The sequence below is a fragment of the Talpa occidentalis genome, unplaced genomic scaffold (genome assembly GCF_014898055.3).
Source record: "Talpa occidentalis isolate TD23 unplaced genomic scaffold, MPIMG_talOcc4v2.1 talOcc4.7, whole genome shotgun sequence".
Lineage (NCBI taxonomy): Eukaryota > Metazoa > Chordata > Mammalia > Eulipotyphla > Talpidae > Talpa > Talpa occidentalis.
The window spans coordinates 93867201-93877832 of NW_023605083.1; the positions used below are offsets into that span (position 1 = coordinate 93867201).

General features: G+C 37.4%; 1 long non-coding RNA gene across 2 annotated transcripts in view; it reads left to right on the top strand.

Moving 5' to 3' along the window:
• The window catches only part of LOC129144902 (uncharacterized), a 216036-nt gene that overhangs the window by 78160 nt on the left and 127244 nt on the right, over positions 1 to 10632 (top strand). The gene's annotated exons all lie outside the window — the stretch shown is intronic.

The window sequence follows — 10632 nt, forward strand, 5'->3', positions numbered from 1 at the left end:
GTAGGTTCATAAGGGATTTAGAGTAGATAGAATCACTTCTGTTCCTTTTCTGGAGGGCTTGCCCTGGATATCTCCTGCTCTGAGGGGACAGGAGCGTGCTGTGTGATGCTCCGTGCATGTTCCCATGGCAGAATGGGAACATGCATTCCCAGTTCATGAGCAAATCCTCATGACTAGCTGTAACTCTAAAGAGGTGGGTACTACACGTTTTTACTTAAGGTGGGAGGAAAGACATCGTATCCACAATACTCTCTTTGTAAACTGAGATGAGTGGGCCATCACATATGGCCATCATACTTGTAAACTGGGTTTTGGTGGTTTTACCCAGCTGTTGCTGGATATGACAGGAAATCTATCTATTCTAAGTATGTCCTTAAGGTCTGATGTGATATTTTCGACTATCATCTGTTAGCTTAACTTACTTACGAATGTGATCACTATTTTTCTGCATCCAATTGACTCAGGATTTCTCTTTAGCATATTAACAGATTGATCCTTTTATACTTCTTTATTTCTTTTGATACAATACTGTGGAATAGGTTATCAGGCTTTTGAAAAATCTCAGTGGAAATGATTCACGGACGTGTGGTGACTTAAAATATTATTAGGCTGTAAGCCAGAAAGAAGAAATGTCTTCTGATTTTTCTCTAATTTAAGATTTTTTTTACGACTCATTTATTTTTGCCTCTTTTGCAATTTTATCTAAATTATGGACATAATAAATCTTAGGAAACACAAGTACTGCTTTTGAAACTGAAAGATAAAAGAAAAACTATGGCTAAAACCAAGGCACGAAAACTGAGTTATACAGGTCTCTAGTAAATGAGGATTCCACTGATAAGTAAGAAATTTGACCAATTGCAGGTAGACTGATCATTTGAATCTTAAAGACTCTAAGACAAAACAGATACGCTAGTTCAGGCTGACATGGACCACTGGGTGTGGATCAGAGAACCTTGCAGAGCTTGGGTGAAGAGAGAAGAGCAGCAGTGCTGAATGAGGGAGAGATTTGCTCTTATACTTGCTTGTCTAAGGACTGTAAGTAGAAATGTAGGAAATTAATACTAAGCCTTCTGGTATTTGTATGCTTATTTCTGATTAGATATGGGTGGGAAGGATGTCTTCAATCTAAATTGAGGAATGATTTTGGCTGTTACATATTCAGGCAGTTTAGATAAAAGTGTCTAGTATCCACCCCCACCCCCTTTAACCTTGCAGATTTGGAAATTTACAGACTTCTGTGATTTTGCTACTTCTTTATCTACTAAAAACATAAATTTGGTGAAAACCTAATATTCCCTTTACTTTATAGAGTTGTTTGAATCACATTAGGCTATGTAAGTAATCTATATAATATTTATAAATTACAGATTATTATACCACAAATGGAAATTATATCTAATATAATTCATACACACATTACATTTATATGTGTAAATGCTTAGAACTGTGTCACCAGGGGCCACTAAAGCAAACATTTTTCAGAGGTGAAGGTCACAATGGCATGCTGACTCTGCCCCTGACTATCCCTAGGGATCAAGTGGCAGTGAAGGGCCAAAGATAGCTGGTTGGTTAGGAAATGTCAATGAACAAGGTTATTTTTGTTGTTTATGTGTTTTTCTTATACAAATTTTATTCAAAAAATAAAGTTGGTTGTTAAGGTGGAGTCTTAGCTTCTGGGGTGTCCTAACTTATGGGGTAGCAACATGACCTCAATAAAACCCCTTGAAATTGACTTGTCAGATTGTTTTTTTTTTCTTTTAAAATTCTCTGGGATTCCCATGGGTCATCACTGCTGAAAAGAAGTTGTATATTCATTTTTAAGTCAATTAGTTATTATACTTGACAGAGTTCTCATTCCACCATATGGGTGTAATCATGCACTCACTGTCTATTTTTTACACATTTATTGACTGTCTTCTATGTATCAGTCACAGTTACTACCATTCTGGCAAAGTCCATCCATGCTCTTGTGGCAATTTCAAGCAATGGGGATGAACATATAGAAACAAGAAAGCAAGTCAATACATAGCATGCCATATGGTATTAAGTACTAAAAAGAATGATATAGCAGGGATAGGAGGAGATGGAAGCATTGCACTAAGGTGGGTGGTTTAAGAAAGTATAATAAGGTGAAAATAGATTAAAAATTTTAGGAAAGTGAAGAAGCAAGCAATATGTATTTAAGACAGAAGAGTATTTAAGACAGAGGTAACAGGAAGTGCAAAGGTCCTGAGGCAGGAGAACACCTAAAGTGTTCAGGAGGCAGTAAGGAAGCCTTTAACAGGAGCAAAATGGGCAATAGGAGAGGGACAGGAGGTCAGTTAATATAGAACCTTGTGGGACAATGTAAGGACTTTAGTTTCTAATCTGATGAGAGCTGGAGAAGAATTTTAGGAAGAGGAACAATGTAATTTGACTGACAATTTAAAAGAACCACTCTAGTCTTGTGTTGAATGTAGACTATAGACAGAATGTAGACTATAGACAGAATAGATGCCAAGGGAAAGCAGCAGGTCTTTGCAATAATTTAGGTGGAATATGTAACTTGTTTGCCATATTACATGTGAGCCCATGATCACTTCAATATCTACCTCATCACTCTAGAGTTTACTTCCCTTAGCATATCAGTTAGAATAATAAAGTCTTCTTTAACTTGTTTTTGATAAGTTTATTGACTTGCTTACATATTGACTTGCTTACTTGTTTGTATATGTTCATCCCCATTGCTTGAAATTGCCACAAGGACATGGATGGACCTTGCCAGTAACTTGAACCATGTTCCAGTTACTTTCACTGCACAACAAATTATCCAAATATTATGGCTCAAGATAACCCTTTTATTTTGCTCATGGATTCTGGGTTCAGGGATTAGGAATCTGGAAGGGACACAGACATCCCTGTTTTACAATATCTTGGAACTTTGACAACCCAAAGCCTGGGGGATGATTCAACAACTGGGGACAAATTTTATGACTCATTATAAAGGTTAGAGAGAAAAAGTTTATTGAGAATTGTAGCTAATAAAGTGGCAGCAGACGTGGGGTTGAGGGAAGGTTTGTTAAAGAAGAGACTGAACTTAATCTATGTTGATGAGAAGGATTCTGTAGAGTTAAAAAAAATTGAAGAGAAAGAGACAAATAATTGTGGGAGAAAAGGTACTGGAGTCCAGAGGCCAAGTGAAAGGTTTGGATTCCGGTGGGATAAGAACACACTATATTAGGAATGAAGGCTGAAGATGAGGGCACTGTACAGGTTACTTGGCAGATTTGAGGATGAAGGAGTTCCTATTTACCTGTTTCTGTTTTCTCAATGAAGTATGAGGCTATGAGTAAGGCAGTAGAGAAAATGTAGTAAGTATATGAGAGATAGGCAATGTTGCCTCTTGGGGAGTAAGAGGAATTTTAGGCTTACCCAGAAGTTTTGAATCATAATCGATGTTAAAGTGAGAAAAATTTGGCAGATTTTTTTCTCCAGCAACGTTAATTGCTTAAGTGTGCAACAGAACCACGGAAAAGGTGAATAGCTGAGTTCAACTAAGGGAGATGTATTGGACATGTAAAATATAGGGAGAGAGTGGCAGAGGTATTAAGAATCTTTCCAAGTGAGTGATTATAACACTGGACCATGAAATTTAAGCTTGGGTAAGGAAGAAAGTGGTAATGTGAGGATAGAGCAGAACAACGAAATAGTGATGAAAAAGCGATGGTGTCATTGGATAGGAGGTCTCCATAATATTAAAGAATTGCAGGGATGGAGTATCTGGAGGGTGACATAGAAGAGGAGGTATTGGATAGAGATTTATTAAAATAAATCCCACTTGATTATGATGTAGAATTCTTTTTGTATACTGTTGGACCTGATTTGCTAATATTTGGGAATTTTTACCTCTATGTTCATGAGTGGCATAGGTCTATAGTTTTCCTTTCTTGTAAAATCTTTATCTGGGTTTGGCATCAGGATCATGCTGGTCTCATAAAAGTGTTAGAAAATGATCTCTTTGCTTTTGTTTTCTTGAAAAAAATTGTGGAGAATTGAAATAATTTCTTTTTGAAGGATTGGCAGAACTCACAAGAGAAATAATCTGGACTTGCTGCTTTCTTTTTTTTGAAGTTTATTAATTATTGATTCAGTTTCTCTAATAGAGGCTTATTCAGTTTATTGATATTTTTCTTATGTGATTTGGTAATTTGCACAGAGACTGGGATACTTGACAATGAGATTTTTGGGAAGGTGCAGATATTGATAATGATAAGGTCAGTGGTGACCATATGCTCAAGTATCTCAAACTACTACTCCCCAGAAGTTATTTTCTATATATGCAAACATATCTCTATGTACACATATAAAGTATATCTATTTATATAAATGGGATCATTTTATACAGATGTTCTTCAACTTTTCCCTCATCATAATGTATTTTGAGCTTCTCTTCTTGTTAGTGTTCATTCATTCTGTTGGTAGACATAAAACAATTTTAAAAGTCCCCATTCTTATGGAATAGACATTTTAATGGGAGGGAATAGTAAAGACAATAAACTCATCAAAAACAAGTTAAAGAAGACTTTCTCATTCTAACTGATGCTAAGGGAAGTATACACTAGAGTGATAAGGTAGCTATTGATGTGGTCAGGGGCCCACATTTAATATGGCAAACAGGAGTAGCCCTCTTCAAACTGTGACTTGAATAATGAGAAGGAATTAACAGTGCAAAAATCTGAATGAAGAACATTCTAGGTGGGGGAAATTGTGAGGAAGTTAGTGAAATCATAATGGATCCATATTTTGAAAGTCTGCTGTGAACCATGTGTACATTCTAAGTCTTTATTAGTATAGTGCTCCATTTTATCCTCATACAAACCTGAACAGTAGAAAGTGTTGTTATTGCCACATGCTGGAAAAGGCATTGAGCTGCAGTCTGGTTTAGTGAATTAACTGTTCAGGAGCACGTATCTGGATATTGTAGAGGCAAGAATCAGCTCAGACAGAGTTACTACAGAGACTATTGCCTAGACACTTGCTGTATGGCCTCTAATGTCTTAACCTGAAAATTCTGTATGATTTTATCTAATGATTTTACTGACACAATAGAAACTATGCCAGAAGTAAGAGACTAGCAGAAAATATATATGAGAATGATTCCTATCAAATTGCTTTCATTTTGTGCAAAGCATTTAGGAGTACTTCATGTGGTATTACAGTATCCTGCTGTTGAATATGCTGTAATGCTTACCCACAGAAGCCAGCATATTCAAAACCAGGATGTCATAAATAAACTACCACCACGATGCACGGACAATGGAAAGTACATGATGTTGAAAAAATAGAGATATGTAAAGACCTGTATTTTCTGTGCAACAGGATCTTAGTAGAGCCTTGAAAATGTTTTTCAGAAATTTTATCTTGGTTGCATAGCCATCATTTGTCCCTCCACATGTAAGTTTTCTTCACTCACCACTTCCCCCTTCTAGCTGTCTACACCTTTCCTCTTCCTTGAACAGAGTGAATGGAGAGGCATCAGCTAAATGGTATAATTAATTCAGAGATACATGGATTCATTGGAAAGCAAATCTAAATGGTAAAAGAATGGGGAAACAGAATCATTCAACTTTTTTCAGTTATCCTGTTTTTTTTTTAGAGTCTCCCTAATTCCTAGGGGTTGGCATTTTTTTGTATGGCCTACCTTCTCTAATTACTATTCGACATTTCTATTGTAAGGCATGAGAAATTATACTCTGTCCCCAATATTCATGAAACATTAATATTTGAAAATCTAACTTCCTCTGTATTGATAAACTACTAAAAATAAATCAGTGGACAAATTTAATTTTAATTTAAATCTTAAATTCTCTCTTCTTAGTTCCCATTAGGCAGCACTTACACATCCTACTCCAGAAGGAAGACTTTTATGTTAAATGTCATGTTTTAGGATTTTTTTTCATATTCTAGCTATGGCAGTAAGATAGTAAGATACCCTTACGCTATGAAAAAGAAAAATACTGGATGGTCTCACTCATAGCAGGGATTTAGAAAACCTAAATAAGGGACCAGGAGAAAGACTAATTATAATAAAGTAAAAATCAAAATTAACAAGCAACTATAAACCAGGGACACACTACCAGGGGAAGAGAAGGGAGTAGGATCAAAACAAGAGGGGTGGGAATTGTATGGGGACTGTAACCAAGATGAAAATGCAGATAATGTGCAAAAATGAAAAATGATATAAGAAATATATAAAATAAAAAAAAAGTTTCTCTCGATGGCACACCCACAGTGGACCAGGGGAGAAGGCTTAAAAATAAATAAATAAATAAATAGATAAATAAATAAATAAATAAATAATTCTTTGTGACCTTCAGGGAAAAAAAAAGGATACCTTTACTCCACAAAAGAAGTGCTAGGGGGTCTTTGGGTCTTTGCTGTCCCTATTGACAGCTTGAGTCTCACAGAATTGGAAGTAGAAGTGGGAAGAGAGCACACCATATTCCCAGGAGGCAGGATATCAGTGAGAGATAATGTAAAGAATGAGACAATTGAGTGGAGAAAATAGAGGAAATGTTTTAGTTTCCTTGTACTATTTGTGCATATTTTGGACTTTTTATAAATTTTATCATGTGAACAGTTGCCTATTGGCTTTGAAGGTATTGAAAGTAAAAACAAATGATCTAAAACATGGCTTTTCTTTAAAGTATGTTACTGGGGAAAATTCAGAAATAAGTTGTGAATAGCTGTAACTATATTTCTTTTTTTTTTTTTAATAGAGGCATGTTTTTTATTTATTTATTTGTTTGTTTCTTTGTTTATACATGCACTGGGTACAGTCAGAAGCGCGGGAGGGTGAGAGAATTCACCAGAGCCAGAGCAGGGAGCAGAGCAGGCAGAAGAACCAAAGTACACTGCTGAGGGGAGCAGCGGGCGGCAGGAGAGGTCTGCGCGCCATGTGGGACCCTCCTCTGGTGGCCGTGGAGCAGCCGGGGATCGAACCGGCGCCGCAGAGGTCGCCGGCAGCTTCGCAACCCAGCGCTCAACCGCTGCGCCACCGGGGAGGCCCTGTAACTATATTTCTTTAAAAAATTAAAAAAATAACTAATCAATCCAAAATCTGGACTTGCCTTGAATAACAGGAGAGAAGACAGAATGCAATAATTCTTCTAAGAGGAATCAAGGCAGGGTGCAATAATTGCAAGTAAAAGATAAGATGGGTTAGAAAAAATGAATAGTAACAATAAGACAAGATTCAGTAATTGCAGGGGAGAGATAAGACAGGATGTGTGACTGAGAGGGAGAGATAGATAAAAGACAGAAGGGGATAACTGAACAGCAAAGATGAGATGGGATGGAATTACTGAATGGGAACCTCAATAACAGATTCAGTAACTGAAGAGGAGAGATAAGAAAGTGTGTAATACATGAGGAGAGATAAAAATCTAATAAATGAGAGAGGGAGAGAGAAAAGCCAAGGGAGAGAGAGAAAAGATAGAGAGGGAAGGAGAAAGAGGACAGGATGCAATAAATGAACATGAGACAAGTCAGGAAGGAGTAACTGCCTTGCAGAGATTAGATTGGATACAATAGATGAGGAGGCAAGATAATACAGAGAGCAAAAATAAATGGGAAAGATAAGACAGGATGAAATAAATGAGGAAGAAAGGTAAGACAGGATGCAATAACTGAAAGAGGAAGACGGGACAGGATGGAATAATTGGAGAGAAAAAATAAGACTGGATGCAATAAGTAGGTAAGATTCAATAAATGTGCAGAAGAGATAAGAAAGGATGCAATAATTGGACAGGAGTGTTAAGACAAGATATAATAGACACAGACAGGATGCAATAACTGAACATAGGAGATAACACAGGATGGAATAAGTCAATTGGAGAGATAAGACGGGAAGCAATAACGGAACGTGGTAGGTAAGCAATAACGGAAGGTGGTAGGTAATTGCTCTAGAGAGATTCTCTTTCCTACTAGGGAAGGCTTCTTGGAGCTGGTGCCCTAGAAAGATTAGTAGGGTGGCCTTATATAGAGAAAGAAAGAGCATTAACATCAGAGTCAATAGAAGAATACAACAGTGATACTAAGATATGAGTAAGGAACAGTTAAGTCTACAGAAAACATGTAAGAGTGGCTGTTTTACTTCTAAAAAAGGCATTAAAGGAAGTACTATTTAAGCTGAGACTTGAAGAATGAGTAATCATTCACCAAATGGACAAGAATCAGCGGGCATGCAGGCAACCAATTCCGTAGTATGGAATCATTCGTTATTTCATGCTTTCAGAATATAATTATTGAACATGTATTCTATTGAAGGCACATTGCCAAGTGGAGGGATACAGGGATAAAGAGGTTAGACCCAAAGCTATACTCTTGAAGCTTCTGTTTTAATAAGTAAGAAAGACAATGGTTTTTAAATTTAATTTTATTTTTAATTGATTTTTAACTCAGGTAATATTGGGGTACCCCCATCATACTGTACCTTCTACCAACTCATCTTATTCCACCACCATAGACCATGGTGCTTTCTCCCCTCCCTGTCTTTCCCCTCCTCACTCCGTCCCCTCTTAGTGTCTCAGTTCTGTAGTCAGGTGTCAAGGGTTAGTTTTTCAGCTTGTCTTTATCTGACAATTTAGTTATTTTGTATTCCATGTGTTAATGACACAAGACAGACATTCCTTATTCATATCAAATGATAGTTGAAAAACATGCATTGCAGAGAAATCGGACCTCTCCAGGAGGCTCTAGGAAAGTTTACTTAAAGAAGTAAATCTTAATGAGACTTAAAGGATGACTAGGCCTTAGCTAGTCAAAGGATAGAGGAGAGATTTCTCATTGTTATAGTCATAAAAGTGAATAAAACAATTACTGAAATACCAACAAAGTCCCCCAGCAGAACCACAGTCCTAGCATTTTATTTCCTTTCTACTCTTTTTCCTATCTATGTCTACATTCATAAACATGAAATCTTAATACAAAAAAAAAAAAAGTATGGAGGAGAGAGATGAGAAAAAATCCTTGCAACTGAGGTGACAACATATGCTAAGTCCCTTTAAGAGAGGATACACAGTCTAGACCTGGGACTGAACACAGGTCATTGCAGCTGAAACATAAAGAGGAAGTGAGGGAATATCACATGGAGAAGCTAGCAAGAAGGCAAGGACCATCTGCAGGATGATGGTCTTTATCTAAGAGCAAGATGATCATTTTAAGCTAGTGAAGATGAGATCAGATTATTATTTAAAAAAAAAAAAAAAATCTCTGTGGTTTATATTCTTCCAGAATGGTTTAAGCTTGGAAAAGAAGAATAGAGATGTGGGAGAACAGGCAATAGAAGATGGCAGTTTGGTTGAGGAATAAGACAGAAAAACTGATGGTCTTAAAAAATATTTAGGAACGGGACCTCCCTGGTGGCGCAGCGGTTGAGCACTGGGTTGCGAAGCTGCCCGCAGCCTCTGCAGCGCCGGTTCCATCCCCAGCTGCTCCCCGGCCACTGGAGGAGGGTCCCACATAGCGCGCAGACCTCTCCTGCCGCCCGCTGCTCCCCTCAGCAGTGTACTTCGGTCCTTCTGCCTGCTCTGCTCCCTGCTCTGGCTCTGGTGAATTCTCTCACCCTCCCATGCTTCTGACTGTACCCAGTGCATGTATAAACAAATAAAAATAAATCTTTAAAAAAAAAAATCTTCATTTAAAAAAAATATTTAGGAACAATAAAGAAAAACTGATTGACTGTGGGTGAGTAAAGGACAGGAAGATTTCAAGGTGAATTCTTAAATGTTTAACTTGAGCAACTAAGTGATCACTGTGTTCATCTATGTTCATCCATTATGGTGAAGAACAGTAGTATAAGAATAAAAGAGGGACTTAAGGAGAGATGATGGCCTTGAATTCATTGGACTGTGTTAAATATGAAGAGAGTATTAGTAGACATGTCAAATCTGAAACTTGGAACTGAGAACTAGAATTGGAAATCTGCAAGTCATGGGTCATTGGTGGTAATAAAAGCCAAGGGCATTGGGAAGAAAATGTAAACTGAGACAAGATGGGGCCTAAGATGAAAACTTGGACCCCATCACATTGAGTTTGAAGAAGAGGATGAGCTGATGAAGGAGTGAGGAAGAGAGGCTGGAGAGCCAGAGTTGCGGAGAAAACCAGGGCAGGTCAGACTTCAGAAATCAAGGGAAGAGATCCTTATCATTTTCACTAAGAGATAAACATCAGGTGCATAATGTGGAAGGGAATGCCAAAGGATTTAAGGATTGAGAAGCGTCCATTTGATTTAGCAATGGAGAAGTCACTGAGGATCATAGTGAGATCCATTTAGTAGAGGTAGCAAAAGCCAGATTGGAGTGAGTTGAGGAATAGCCTTTTGAGAAATTTCATTTAAAAAGAAATGAAAGCCTCTGGGCTTTGCTTCCCGGAGGGCATGGATGGCTTAGGGTACTCACTAATGAGATTGGCTTGACTGCTGCCATCATTGTTTTATTCTTGATGACTGGTTCTTTTCCATAACGTATAAGCAAAGTATTTGTTTTTGTTTTTTCTTGATACATAAAAGGATAGACATAGTAAGGAGAGAGACAAGTTCTTTGCAAATAAATTTTTTATCTGCAAAAATCATAGGTACAAAACAGAGTG